Source organism: Lissotriton helveticus, chromosome 4_2 (assembly GCF_964261635.1).
Source record: "Lissotriton helveticus chromosome 4_2, aLisHel1.1, whole genome shotgun sequence".
NCBI classification, from domain to species: Eukaryota; Metazoa; Chordata; class Amphibia; order Caudata; family Salamandridae; genus Lissotriton; species Lissotriton helveticus.
In genome coordinates, this window is record NC_136064.1 from 144,686,705 (window position 1) to 144,702,729 (window position 16,025).

The following is a 16,025-nucleotide window of genomic DNA, read 5'->3' on the forward strand; positions in this document are numbered from 1 at the left end:
ACATGAGTCCCGTACTCACTATACCACTGGATTCAAGCTAGCCTGGCTGATGAACGATGATGCCCTGAAACCGGTCCCAGGAAGCTTGTTTCCAGTCCAGGGAGAACATGGCTCGGCAGTTCGGGCTGAACTGTTTCCACAAGGAACAGGGTCAAGACTGATTTGCATATGGCTGTGTCTAAACTGGGGTTGTGTGGTGAGCAAAAGAATGATGGATTTAACCCAGATCCATGTGACTGGGGGTGAATGTTTGCATTGTCCAACTTCCCGTTCATCAATTGCTTCTTTTGTACAATTATGTACAAAGGCACACAAGGCTACATACATCAGGCCTTGCTTGAGGTTTTAAATATCACAGAAGCATGTGTGCTCAACTTTCACCACTTTGTGAGATGTAAGAACAGTACAAAGTCTCAACAAATCTGCCACTCTGTGTGGAGTGTATTGTAAGTATTCAAAAATTAATACTGATAACATCACACAGTGGAATCCAGTTACCAAATGTGTCCTTCATGTAGGGCATTCTGCAAAGGTCTAATTTCTGACAAACATTTGAAATAATGCATACCACTTTGCTACATAGTATGCCCTCACATTTATGTTTTTATAAAACATCCTTGTCCCTAAATAGCATTTCCTGAGTGTCATGACAATGTTCCTACTTATGTAGGGAATGTCTAAACAAAGGCACATAAACATTGTTACAAGCACATGTCAACTCTGACAACTTCTGGAATGCATGGGCAACATCAGCTGCACCTAGCTGGTCACATACCCCACACATAGAGGAGGACACATACTGTGTTCAAGCTTCACTTAGTATTTAGTAGTCTTACGTTAGGATAGATACATCCCTCCTGAGGCGGAAAGCCGGGAGAGGAAGAGAACTCTTTTAAAACCTTATTGCCACGGAATATTGTTTGTTCATAATTTGCTTTGTTTTAACTTGTAATTACCTCTCCCTGCACTCGCCGGAGAGCTGGTGCGTCTTTCGAATTGTTGGTCCCCCCCGCAGCCGATTCAGGTGCTGTGACGGGGCTCTGATCTCACAAGAGCCGCCATATTGGGGGAATCGGAAGGGTAGCGGTACAGATGCCTGCTCCCTCCCACCCTCTTCCGCTTTAAATGGCCAGCCCCACTCGGCTGCGCGCAGCGGGTGCGCCGGCGGCGCGCCAAAGACAAGCCCGTCTGCGCTTGTCCACGACCTTTCCGCGACCAGGGCCAGAGACGCTGCCGGTTTTGACCCTTTGGACACCATCCCATACACTAGACAGAAGCTGCTCTCCCTCAGGCCCAAGGACACTGCTTATTTACATTCCATTCCCTTTGACTTACCCATGGAGTTCTACCCCTGCAAAGCGTCTGACCCAAAACACGAAGGAGGCATCTCAGTGTATCAATGTCCCGTAATAAAACCCACGGCCTCGCCCCAAATTAACCAAAATACTCTAACCCTCAAGGCGGGACTCATTAATTGTCGCTCCTTGATGAAACACTCTCTAGATATCTTCCAGTCTCTTATTGATAACAAATGAGATTTACTTTTTTTAACAGAAACTTGGTTGAGAGATGAAACTAATCCTGCATTATGCCTAGTCATTCCAACAGGCTATAACCTCATGTGTGCCAACCGGCAAGGCAATAAACACGGAGGAGGAGTCGCTAATATTTATAAATCCCATTGGTCGATCTCGTCCTTCCTCTACAATCAAATCGATCTAATCGAAGCTCTGCCCCTCTGTATAAAATTAACTCCCAAAATCACGTTCTCAGGCTTGCTGGTATATCGACCCCCTAAATCCAGCACATCTCATTTACCTAATTTCTTAGACTTTGTACTTCAAGCTAGCTCCCGCTATGCAATTTCACCTTGCTTGGAGATTTAAGTCTTCATGTGGAGGATACTTCTGATATGATGAGTAACAACTTCATATCCACTATGTCTGATTGCGGACTTAATCAGCGGATCACCTTCCCCACTCAGAAGGCCGGTCACACTTTGGACCTTATTTGTTCCAATCTTATGGATATTACAATCGAGGAACCTAGTCCGGTGATCTGGTCCGATCATTACTTCATTCCCTTCTCTATCCTCCTGAACCAACAGGAAAGACCTGGGATCCGGGCTAAGGAGTATGGCAGAAACTGGAGTAAGATTTCCCCGGACAGTGTATTCAATAATCTTCCCTCTGCTGATCCTCCAGGAGCGTTAGATCTGGACTCACCCTTGGTCATTTTAAACAACTGGGTATCCAAGGCAATCGATTCCATTGCCCCTCTTTGGCCTATAAAGACCTACCGTTCAGCTCCTGCCGCGCCCTGGTACTCTGATGAACTGCGCAAATGTAAATCTGCATGTAAACTTTTGGAACGTGGTTGGAGACAGTCCTATTCAGCGGATAGTAAATCATTATACAAAGCTGCCCTCAAAGATTATCGGAAAAAGATCATAAATCATAGACGGAGCTACCTTGCTGATAAGATCAATAAGGTGCAAGGCTCCTTTAGGGCGATTTTTAACACGGTCAAAACATTCACAGACCCACAGGCTCTCCCTCGACAATCCCCAGTGTCGCAGTCTCTTTGTAATCAACTTTCTAATTACTTTGAGGAGAAAATAGCATCCATCTATGACTCCTTCCCACTATTGACAGCAACGGAACCTGGGAAACACCTTCTATTTTTCAGTTTCCATCTTCTATCTTCACTGAATTTGAGGAGATCTCGGAAGACAGTTCTCTCTTAGAGCTCCTCAAGTGCAAGTCTGGATCACCTAGTGATCCATGGCCGGCTAAGCAATATAAAGTCCTTGCTCCACTTCTCAAACCCCATCTTAATGGCATCTGGAATGACTCTCTTCGCACCGGGATTTACCCGGATTCCTGGAAACACGCCCGTCTGATTCCCATCTTGAAAAAGGCCAACACCGATCCAGAGAACCCGGCTAATTACAGGCCTATTTCTCTACTTCCTGCTCCGGCCAAGATTCTTGAAAAGCTGGCACACCAGCAACTTGCCGGATTCTTGGAATCTAATGGACTACTTCATGATTCCCAACATGGATTCAGACCCGGGTACAGCACCGAGTCGGCCCTGATAGAAATGGCCGACTCGGTATGCTGGACGCGCAACAGGGGTGCAAAGGCGCTGTTGGTGCTGTTGGATCTTTCCGCAGCATTCAACACTGTCTCTCACCCTGTCCTGCTGAACCGCCTCAGGTCAATAGGCATCCAGGGTAAGGCTCTTATCTGGATCTCTTCTTTTCTGTCCAACCGTACACAAGCAGTGTTTACTCCACCATACACTTCCACCTCTCGCCCGCTCAGATGGGGCGTTCCCCAAGGCTCTTCACTGAGTCCTCTTTTATTCAATGTGTACTTCTCTCCTCTGGACGAGTTAATTGCCCAGTCAGGAATAAAAGTGGCATCGTATGCTGATGACATTCAGCTGTAGTTCACATATGATGACCCCACCCTGACTACATTTGATCCTCTGAAAGATTGCCTCCGGGATATAGCGCACTGGATGGACAACAACTTCCTGAGATTGAACGCAGGAAAAAATGAGGTTCTTTTCTTTCATCAATCTTCCCCTCTGGACTCGAACCTCTGGTGGCCGGTGGAGCTGAGCTCTGCCCCCTCACCCAAGGAATCAGTAAGAAACCTTGGGGTGAGATGGGACACCAGCCTCTCCTTCCACAGCCAAGTCCATGCAGTCGTCGCTGCCTGCTTCTCTAAAATCAGGATGATTAAAAAATTCATTAACTATCTTCCCAGAAACACTAGGAAAACAATAGTCCAAGCCTTAATTACTTCTCACCTGGACTATGCTAACGGCCTCTATCTCGGACTCACCTTGGGCCATAGACTACAAATAGTTCAGAATGCCGCTGTTCGGCTTGTCTGTGGCATCTCTCCCCGAGAACATACATCACCTTACCGGCAGAGGCTGCACTGGCTGTCGACCCGTAAAAGGGCAGAATTTAAAGTGTTGACTCTGGCCCATCGAACAATAAAAGGACGCGGATCTGCTTATGTTTCGTCCTGTCTCCATCCCTATAGCAATGTTAGAAACCTTTCTTTCCAATTCTAAGTTATTGCTGACCACACCCAGATTTTAAAAAGTTCGCTCTGGGGCAGAACTTTCCAGGTGTGTGCCTATTCTCAATGGAACAAACTTCCTATCTCCCTCCGTAAAATCCAGGAGGAGTTACCTTTCCGTAAAGCGCTTAAAACATTTCTCTTCTGCTAAACTGTTATAAATCCACATGAAACAGATGAATCTTTTAAGTGGGCTTTAATATCAGCAGCACAGCAACAGAGAATGCAGCTCCTTGGCATCCAGGAACAGTATAACTGACCTGAAGCCTAAGAGCCAGAGGTGTTCTAAAGAACACTCAAAGAAAAACAACTGAGGATTAAAGGGACAGTGTAAATGACATAACATACAGAATGTAACATAAACGCTTCTGGACTAGACTAGTATTCTAAGCACCAGCGCCGGGACACCCCGTTGGGGTAGCTGCACGCTATATAAAACACACAAATAATAATAATATTAATCGGATGTTGTCCTAAATTATGATTTTGTCTTACTTTAGGATTTTGTCTTAGGTTAAGATTTTGTCCTCAATTAGGATATTGTCTTAAGTAAGGGTTGTGTCTTAATTTAGGATTTTGTCCTAAGTTAGGATGTTGTCTTAAGTTAGGATTTTGTCTTAAATTAGGATATTGTATTATGTTAGGATTTTGTCCTAAGTTAGGAGTTTGTATTAAGTTAGGATTTTTTCCAAAGTTAGGATTTTGTCTTAAGTTAAACTTAAGACAAACTTAAGTTAAACTTAAGTTTAATTTCAGACAAAATCCTAACTTAAGACAAAATCCTAACTTAAGACTACTAAATGCCTTCTGTGAATACCAAAAGTAGTAAGTTTAGGATTTTGTCGTAAGTTAGTTCTGTGAATCGGGCCCAATGTGTCTTTCCCATGTTAAATGTTTCTCTTTATATGGTAAAGTATGTCTACAAAAGCTTTTTTCGGGAGGATCCTAAGAAATTAAAAAAATTAAGAAACGAATGAGCCAAAGATTGTATGCAGGTGGAACAAATACTAGAATTATTTTATTTATGCCACTGTAATGTAAAGGAGAGCTCAGCACCTTTCCAGACAATGTACAGAATACTTTCGGAGAAAAGTAGAGTAGGAGATCCAGATTACTTCTTCATGGCAGAACAGATTCACTTAACTTTCCTTTGAGACACTTTTATAATAGTTTGTCTTCCTACTTATTTATGATTTTGATTGATTTGAACTAGATATTGACTAATGCATTCATCTATCAATTACTGATTTGACACAAATTCTATGACTTTGCATCTGTAAACAATTTTAACATGTATTAACCTTTCTGATATTGAAACCTAATCACTGTTTGTCTTCCTTGTGGAGTCTAATGTGCTTCAAGTTATTTAAATGCATTCATTTGTTTTTAGCCTCAGTTGCGAGCTTTAATTCAACAAATAACACTTCATGGGATCTAAAATTAGCACAAAGAAAAGTGCTAATATGGTCAAACTTGCACTCTGGAGTAACAGCTATCCCTTGCTCAGTCTCAAAGGTGTAACATATAGAAATGCACATACATTCATACATACATACATGAATGCTGCTTCTGTCATTATTTCTGACCAATGTACAAAAATAAAAAAATCCAAGTCTCAAAGCTCAGTTTGAAAAATGCCACAAAAGAATCCTTGGAAATATTTTTCTCCAACATGGCAACCACACCAACAGAAACGCCACGTGAGTCCATGCTTGCATTAGTCACCTTTGCTATGAGGGCTATCCACAAAAGTAAATAATTTATATGAGTAAATCTAAAAGTATAATGTTCTTGAACACTTTTGATTAACTCTACAAACTTTGGCTAGTCAGAAACCCTGAGCGTAAAGTTACTCAAAAGTATAGACATGCATTTCTCCACACCCTCAGCATAAGGTGGTGGAGTCTGAAATATCCTAATTAACAACCATATAGCTACTGAGTGTAACTTACAACTGTATTTTACGTCTGGTAAAGTCTTCACACTTGGGGCAGCGTCTCCTCCCTGAGTCTGAAGACTATGCATTGCTACGAATATATGTCCCCCATGCAAGACTCCATGCCCTGACCATGAAGATGGTAGAGTTGAGAGGCAAAACTTGCCAGTGTCAAGCTTCCCAGAAATGCATGAACAAGATCCTTCAGGGAAACCGGAACTTGGAGCCCCCACTGCACCACCTGCACTACCACCACCATCTGCTTTACCACCACCACCTGCACTACCTTACCCATATTCACTACCTGCACTACCTTGCCTACCATGTAGTTCCTAGGAATTCTATGGACTTGGGCTTTTTGGATGACCTGAACTGAGGGCTTGGTGTCCAAACCACTTCCAGACACCCCCACAGGATACGTCAGCCGTTAGACCAGCTAGCTCTACAGTGCCACTACCAACCTCAGATATCGTGGAAGACAGTACAGTATTTTTTACTCATTTTTTCTGACCTTTGTTTTGCCTCTTTCTGCTAATTTTTGACCTTTGTTTTGCCTCTTTCTACTAATTTCTGAGCTTTATGTTTGCATCTTTCTGCTCATTTCTGACCTTTCTTTTGCCTCTATCTACAAGTTTCTGACCGTTGTTTTGCCTCTTTCTGCTCATTCCTGACCTTTGTTTTGTCTCTTTCTGCTTCTTTCTGACCTCTGTTTAGCCACTTTCTGCTTGTTCCCGACCTTTGTTTTGTCTCTTTCTGATTGTTTCTGACCTTTGTTTTGCCTCTTTCTGGTAATTCCTGAGCTTTAATTTTGCCTCGTTCTACTCGTGTCTGACCTCTGTTTTGCATTTTTCTGCTTGTTTCTGACCTCTGTTTTACCATTTTCTGGTTGTTTCTCAACTTTCTTTTGCCTCTTTCTGTTCATTTGCTCCCTCTTCCCGCTGTTTCCCTCCTCCTGCTGTTTTGCTCCTTGGCAGCCTCCAGAAAGACTCTCAAGACCTGGCTTTCTGATGGATCCACAGTGCCCAGATACCCCTAGGGGTGACATTGCGGTGCTATATAAATGCTGATTGATTGATGAATTGTAACCACAAAGATGGCAAACATTAAGGAAGCAAATAGGTTTACAAATAGTGTAAACAGCAAATAGTAAATGTTGCTATGTATTATAAACACCAACAACTTTATTTACATCCTCTAGGTGCATTAGCAAAAACAATCCCCTCTAAGTTTCAAAGGTGGTTCAGGCTTGCATACCTGAATCAGAACAATAATGCTATTTATCAGTTTGATACAATCCTGCTATTTGGGCCCACAGGATCAGCTATGCATATGTGATAAGCACTTCCGCTAGACAGACAGACAGCCAGGTGAGGCAGTTTGTCTCCCAGGAGCCTTCAGTTGGAATGGATGTATGATGTTTCAACGCATGCTTTTACCACGCATGCCTTTACAATGCAGGTATTACAATGCAAGTCGTTACAACAACTAACCCTGGGTGTAGTACGCGTAGTCACGCTACGCGAAGCTACGCGAAGACGTTCTCGCACTACGCGAGCTTCGCGTAGCTTCGCGAGCATGCGTAGTAGCTTGCTGGTCCCGTTTGCGAGCCGTTTTTCTTGCTCGGGAGCGCGTAGTGCGTGGTCGGGGCGCTGTCTGCGTGTTCGGGGATTGTAGCGTGAGACCTTACCCATGCGGTTGGGCTATGGGCACGGCCATCTTGTTTTTTCAATTATCCCGCCCGCCCGCCCGCGCCCCCTATTTCCTCTTCCGGGTCGCGAATAACGCGTTCGCGCGGTGCACGTCTTGTTCGGGAACACAACTACTTGTTCACACTGAGAAAGTGCGTGTTCGCGTGAAATCTCGCGCGAACTTACCCACGTGGTCGCGATGGGCGCGGCCATCTTGTTTTTCACACTGTATGCTATGGTTCTGGGCCTAGTTTTCTATCCACCTTATATCTGTTCAATCTTTTACCTATTTTCACAGTTTTTCTTACTTTTTTTACTTCTCATCTATTTCTCTCTGTCCCTAAGTTTATATTTTGCATTTTATTTCTACTTTTCCACCTTTCTTTTTAGCTTTTCTACTGTTTTATTTTACTTCTTCATTTAAGCTCCTACTTCTTCCCCTTAAATTTTTTTCCTTTTGTTCTAACTTTTCTTTTCCACCTCCACCCCAGAACCATGGCAAAGGGGAGCAGCAGAACCGGCTCGAAGGGCAAGGCGCCTGCGCCCAAGAAGAGCCGGCTGCCTTGCGGCAGAATGCGACCTGCAGGGGTGCAGGCCCGGAATCTTTTCGGGGAGGCGGAGGTGGCCGCCCTGGTTTTTTTCATGCAGCGCCACCTACCCCTGACCTTGGCAGCAGGCGGCAGGCCAGCGTCCAGTTACCTCCCAGAGGAGCGTCACCGCCAGTGGGCGAAGGTGCGCCGGGCAGTGTACCGTCGCTCCCAAATCCGGCGCACCCACCAGCAGCTGGCCCACCGGTGGGCAGACATTCTGGACAGGGAGCAGGACCTGTTGGACCTGCTAGGTGTTGTAGTCGTGGGGCTTGGTGAGTAGCTAGTAATATTAATAATTTAATATATATTATAGTAGTATAAGTATTGTGTATAATTCTTGAACGAATAAGTAACACGGTTACTGGTGTGCTTAGTTACATTGCCGATGAATTCCATCTCAAATTCTTCTGTTATTGTATGACACAGGTGCTGCTCACCACTTCTCTTACTGGTTTGTAACTTAGCGCTGGCTTTGGCTGCTGATTATTGATGTTAGAGTTTTTATAGAACTGAAGTTAGTTGATGCTATTGCTAGAGTCTAGTCCTTACATTGTCCTTTAGTGAAATAGTGGTGGATGGATAGTATTAGTTCATATTTTTTTAACGGTCTGCATGACGCCTCCTCTGTCACTGAATGCTTAGTTAGTTCTTATTTACCCCACCCCTCCATTGAAACCGGTTTGAGTTTGTTTACTGAGTGGTAGGCTTAGCAGCACAGCAATAGCATGGTCAGGTGAGTCAGTAGCAGTTCTGATGCAAGCAACCAACAATTACGTGTATGTACAAATTTATGCATGTGTCCTCCATCTCATCATCTATGCATGTTTGTGGGCAAAAATAAAATTGCAATGCCGACTTACTGAACAATTGGCCCATCTGGATTCTTGAATAGGTGTTGTAGGTCAGGTGGTACTGGCTTCCTTAGTATATTCTGCAAGCAGAATGTTTATGACACATTTGATTAGTGTTCTATAAGTAGACGGTCTGTGGATCTTGCAAGCCCGTAGTCATTTATACTTTGAAGTCAATTTTATTGGAATTGTTGTTCCCTAAAATGTTTGAGAGGATTTTTGAATGAGGTCTTTGTTTCACAGCACTTAATGTTGCTCTTTCTTTATTATTTCTTACATGATCAGCATCACCCAAGGGCAAGAAGACGGGGTCCGAGTTGGCGGGACAACCACAAGAGGAGCGCTCCTCTACCGCGGATCCTGCTGCTGGCCCCAGTAAGTCCTACAGTGCTTATATTAACAATTATATTTCCCTAACTTTTTAACACACTTTATTTTTTCCAACCGATTAATCCTCCTTCCTAATTCAATGTTAGCAAAACCTTCTTTGGTCTTAAATTTGTTTTCCAAATTTTGGGTCACTAACTATCCAATGCCATCCCTGACTTTCAGTTCCTTCAAACTGCCTCTGCCCCAAGACTCTCTGTGCTACTACTATTAGACTGTGTGTAGCTAAGCTTGCCCTGTGGGCCACTCTTTAGTTAAGGTATTCTTTTGAATAAAGCTGTGATAGAATAGCTGTAGGCACTGGGTCCACTCCTGTCTTTTGCGTTGTCCTCTGTAATCTCCAGTCTTTGTCAATTCCCACCAACAAAAATGCACAACCAGATGTTTGCCTACTAATTTTTGTTCAGTTAGTTTACTTCTACTACTGTTGTGGTTATTATTCTCTGCACATGCACATACAGAACTATGCACAAGAAATTAGGATGTTGTTGATGTTGGTGATAGGGAGGTCGGACATTACCCCCTGGTCACAGAACTCAGTCAGAAGAACCCATAATCCAATCACCGTCTAGTCTACCTACCTAAGTGTCTTGGTCATAGTCATTTGTCCCACTCCCGACCCCCACACGAAGATAGTTAGATATACCCAATGATTTTATTACACAACCCAGAACAGAAGAAGAAGAAGACCCTTTCGCTCACTCACTCGTTTCACTCCACAACACCCCAGACACTGAAAATAATATACCACAGAGTCTACGTGCAAGTTCAAAAACTTTATTTTTTTTAATAACAAGCTTTGTATTGTTGTAACTTGTAAGTATTTCCATGAAAAACATCCTGCTCCACCATGCAAAATGAAGAAGATTAAATACTGTACATTTTGTACATCTAGTGCACGATAGAGAAATGTGTGAATTGTGGGAGACTTCTCACCGTTGAACGTATACTGTAAGTGGTTACACATGCATCTTTCGAAAGCTCTGCAAATCCCTTGTTTTGTAAAGCAATCTTCTCTTCTCATCTGCCTATGAGAAAAATGTTGCACGTTAGACAGTGAATACAACTATGCCAGTTTTTAGCAGTCATGGCAAAAAGTGCAACATTACATTATGGATAAGCAACAGGGACTAACAATACTGGTTTGTCAATTGTATGCGACACTCATGTGGCCTCAATGGTGTCTTTCTTACTGTGCAACAAGCTGCGAGGTAACATGGGCAAAGCAGTAGACACGGGTCTAAAAATGGTTATATGGCTCAGGCTAACTTTCCAAAGACTAGAGTAGGAGTAGATTAGATGACCCTAGGGACCAACCAATAAATGAAAACTAAACTCTGTCTAATGTGACTGCTGTACATTAGGATGCAATTTGGACTAGTTACATTGTCACAACGATTCATGTTTTACGTAACTGTTTTTTCAATCTTCCTTCCTGGTTAAAAAAGTACAACTAGTAAAATAGGGGGAGGTGTGCAGGCATCTAAAAAGGTGTACTTGATTTCATAGGTGCACAATCAATACTAACCACCAGTGCCGACGGGGCCAGCGGCGAAGAGATTGCCATCCAGGAGGGGACAGAGGATGCGGCACCTGCAGGAGCATCAGTGGGGGAGGAAAGTTCAGCGGTGGGCGGTGGTAAGTTATATTCATTACTTATTTGCATTACTAGGTGGATGGGGGACATTTTTTTCCTCACTGTGCAAGAGACTTATTAAGAAAGTATGAATTTTAAGTTGTACTGGACAATATACAATGGTTGAAGAAGACACCCTTTGTAGCATTACCAGTTTTAGTTGATTAAACAAGGCCTCTTCCATCAGACTCCAACTCAGCTGTGAAAGTTATGGAGAAGACTAAAAGTCAGATCAGATGACCTTGAGGCATGTGTTGAACAAAAAGGGAAAGAAGTGAACTAGGGTGGAAGGAGGAAGGGAGGACTCAGAGATGTAATAATAAGACTAACTACCATAGAAGGATACTTTGGAAGGTTAATTCACATGGCTGATATGAATTGGATGCTTGGGTTGTTAAAGGATGGGTAGAACTGTAAGGTCAAAGAAAATGCAGGCCTGGTTGGGCAAAAGAATATGGGTGCATGGATACAGTGGATAGCAAGAATCATGAGCGTAGTTTGTGTCAATGAAACCCAAGGCAAGGAAGGAGTGGACGTATGGGTGGTTGGGTTGCTGGTGAAAGTGAAACCAGCTAAGCCGATAATAAAGAATGATAGACATTTACTTTTAATGGGTGGATGCCCCCTAAATGTATTTGTATTCATCATAGGTGAAGACTGTCACTGGAAGCAGAGTCTTACTTTGAAAAAATAAAAGGAGATACAAAAAAGACTTTTGTTCTTATGTTTACTCAAGCCCACCCAGTACTAGGGCAAGTATAATGTCGGAAAAAACTTCAACAAATGCTCCAGGCAGGGGAAGCAGGAGGACAGATTAGATAGATACTAAAAGTTGACACCAATTGTATGGACTGCGCTTGATAGTGCTACAATGCCACTATGTACTGTTGAATTCATTATGAAGAGTTTGCTACAATTCTGTTTCTTTTTTTATAGATACTCCTACTCCTTCCTCAAAACCATCACGGAAGGAGTTGGCAGCCAGGGCCCGGCAAAGGAAACTGCAGGCCATTGTGGAGGAGTACCGCAAGCTGGTGGCTGAGGCTGAGGAGGAGGAAGAGGCGCTGGCAGCAGCTGCTGCCTCTTCCAATGCGTCTGGCCCCAGCAAGGCTCCACCAGCAGGAGTACGGCACCGCGGCCAGGCAGCCGCTCACCGCCACCATTCAACATCTGCCACCCCCTCACATCATGGATGCAAATGTAGGTGCTGTGCATTTCGGCAACAGCTTCTCCTCCGGGTGGCCAAGCTGGAGGACCAATTAGAGGAGCGTGTAAAGATTTTAGTGGACAAACACCTCAAAGCCCGCCAATTGTAATGGACCCTGTTGATTTGCCCCTTTTTTAATACTTTTGTTGGTGGGTGGGAATTGGGTGTTGGGGTTATTTTTGTGGGACATTCTTTGGACTTGGACTATGTTTGGGGTTAGGGTGGGGATAGGAGGATATTTTTATACATGAATAAATGTTATTTATTTTCAACTAACACAGATATGATATGATGTTGTTTTGTGGTGGGGTTACTGTTGTACGTCACAAGGTTTACTCTAGATGCAGGGCAGCGGCCAGTGTTGGATTGAAATACTTTATTAACTGACCACATGTGTAACATGCAAACAGATAGATGCTGTGCCCCTCACTCAAAGTAACATTTGTCCTATTAGTACTACCAGCCTCTCCTCCATTAGACCTCCCAGCAAACTGCTCTTCTTACCTGTGATTGATGATGATTACGTTTGGCACCGCAAGGGCTGCATGGTTTCCCAAGACAACGGAGAATATGCCGTGGTTGTGTGATAGTAGTCGAGTAGATTCCTAGTCCTAGACACTGGCACTAGCATTGGAAAACAAAAACAAAGAGACAGTCATTTGCCTGAGAAAGAATGTGAGAGAAGTAGAAAATTACAGTACGTAATACGGACCAAAAATACAAACAATATTGCAACAGCTAAACGAACTCAAAGAAATCAATGGTGTTGGGGACTGAAAAAGTAGAAGAAGATAACTGTAGTTGCGTTGGCGTCATTAAAACACAATACAAATCGTAAACGTACATGCTCTAAAATTAAATTCAAACAATGCCAGCAATGATTTACATTTATTCGTTGGGTCACTTTGGGAAATTAATTGCCTTGTACACTAATACATAGAGTGAGCTTGGGTGGGCAAGCAGAAGAAGATCCTCGCTCTGCCTCGTTGACTTTTGATTTTATTAGTGTTGGTTTCACCACATCTGCCCCAGCAAGCGTGTGATCAATTGTTGGTGTATATTTAATGTAGTAACATCACACCTCAATAAAAACCACATAGCCCGGGGGAAGAGGGTTAGAGTTTGATGAATGGATAGGAATGGGGTTTTGGGGAAAGGTTTGACAAAGAAAAACAGTACGCATGGAGACAACAAGCAAAACAATGAAGACGATGATTGATGATCCACAATTCCACAATAAATGTAAAGTCAATTAAGAACAACGAAATGGATGCACGATGAAGGTTTCATTAACTGGATGATTAATAAGAAGTAGTAATTACTTAACTACTACTACACAATTCAAAGGAAGTACTTCTTATGATATGAATGATATGACTTTTGCCTAGGCTGTATGCCCTCTGAGAAACCGTAATACCTGTTGTAGCGGGCTGAAAGCTAGCAAACAAAATTGAGATACTTTAAGTGAACAATCAACTACCAAACACAAGCATAAAATAAATGAAGGGGAAAAAGGAATCAAAGAAAAATATGAAAATGATACTAAAGTTAATGTATTATCCAGGGCCAAATGTGTAGTTGTATCTCGTCATTCATTTTTTCCTCCCTTCCATGGACACTGTTGTGACTGATTGATTGATTATATCATCCTTGGGCGCCTCTGGCAGAATGATGAGGAGGATTGGTAAGGTAAGTGTGAGTTGTTGCTCCACGTATAATATAGTAGCGCTGGGTGAAAGGCCGGCCTGTAAGTGTTGATGAAAGAAGAAATGGGGTATTACAAAATAAGTTAACAGAATGAAAACATAGAAATCAATTACGGTGTAGTGAGAAAAAGACAAGACTCGTGAGCGAGAACATTTTCAGACTGAGGCTAATTGGATACATTGATTAACTCTACTCTACTACAACAAGATAGGAGCCAGCACAGAACAGTTACAGGGCCACGACACCGGGACGTGAGTCTGTGGCCCAAAGTCCATTTACCTACATTTTTCAGAGTTTCAGACAAAAGGCATATACATCAACCTAGTATTTCCAAAGCAAGTGATTAATGTAATTGTAAATCAATGCGCCAATGTCAATCATACCACTATTCCATTCCACCACTGCACACACATGTAGCCTAGGTCTGCTGTGCTTCTTCTTGATTGGTTGTGTGTTTACCTTGTATTCCACTTCCTGAACATATTCCATCATTCATCTCTGATCAAACTGACTGACATCATCATCCGGTGTGGCACGTGTACGTGTTCTCCAACTGACCAAAAACAGCAACTAAGTATGTATTGAGTGACTACGATTAAGTCCAGACTGCACCTGCAGTAGTAGGAGTACAATGGGATACATATTAATAAACAACATGGAAACATTGACCATCACGCGAGACACAAGCACTTTGAAACTACTAGTATACTTCGACTTCATGCACATTTGCTCTGAGTCAGCAAGCAGCCAATGCAATGTATGGCATCATTTATTTCATATACCTGTCTTTCTCTTCTTTGTGACTGTCAGATCACAGATGCAGCAGAGCCTTCTGAAAGTGATGACGAGTTTACTTTAATTTTGGAGCCCTGTTCAAGTTCTGACATTGAAGAGTTGTGTATGCCTGCAGACAGAGGTGTAGCCTTAAGACAGTGATGCATTTCAGATTGGAAACAAAACAGAAGATGGCTGTAGTCACGTACGTTTCAATTGTTATGGAGGGACTGTTAGAGGCTATATTATTGCACTATTGTCCATCTCCATCCAAAGTATGGCAAGATGGAAATGTATTTAGGGTGAGTCAGGAAGATGGAGCAGGACTCTGATGAGTGGAGTGCACAGTAAATGCTCAGATGTGCAACTCCGATAGGTAATTAAAAGAGAAAGGAAGATGGGGTTGGTTTTCAAGTTTGAGTCAGAAAGACAGATACACACAAATAACTAAGGAAGGGAGAAATAATGGAAGGGAGAATGTAACAATTTCCAAGCCTAGTTATCAGGGAAGAGGAGCTCGTTCTCAAACCCTGGTGGCTCTTCTGACAGAAGTAGGTCCTGTAACCCAATACTTATTTCTTCCGACTCACTCTCCTCTTCCAGCTCTGATTCACGGACTTGGTAGTCTGGTGGTATCAAGTGCTGGTTCATTTTTAGGGCTCGCCTGCTGATGCGCTTCAGCGCATAGCTGGCGAAGCTCTATAGGGGCTTATCCAGTGTTTATCCACTGGCGATTCCACTGGCGATTCCTTCAAGTGCATGTGCTTTTTAGGTCATTGCGCTTGCGCAAGCCCTAAAAAGCGCGTGCACAATGCCACCAGCCGCCTGCCTGCCTGCCTCGCATTACCACATCAAAGGCAGCCCTCCGAGCGCATTTCTCACCCCCTAATTATTCACGGCCGGCCGGCAGGCACATCAAAGGCTGCTGCTGCCGTGACTCGCATTTCTCCTCCCTCCTCCCCTATCACTGCCCAGGCCGGCGTACTTTCTCTTTACAAGGGCCCCCATTCCTGAATCACTTGAAATCTCTCCACATTATTTGCATTTTGTTAATTAAAAAAATTAACTTCAACACAGCGTTGCACATTTTTCTCGACTTCGGAAGGATGAGTCCCAATCTCATTTGTACAAAGTGTTGTAATGGGATTA

General features: G+C 43.2%; 1 long non-coding RNA gene across 1 annotated transcript; it reads left to right on the plus strand.

Moving 5' to 3' along the window:
• The first annotated feature begins 9,455 nt into the window (after window positions 1–9,455).
• On the plus strand, window positions 9,456–12,243 carry LOC144752134 (uncharacterized). The gene is made up of 3 exons (XR_013594030.1): window positions 9,456–9,540; window positions 11,062–11,190; window positions 12,125–12,243. It is a non-coding gene; the product is annotated as an uncharacterized LOC144752134 (long non-coding RNA).
• Window positions 12,244–16,025: the final 3,782 nt, after the last annotated feature.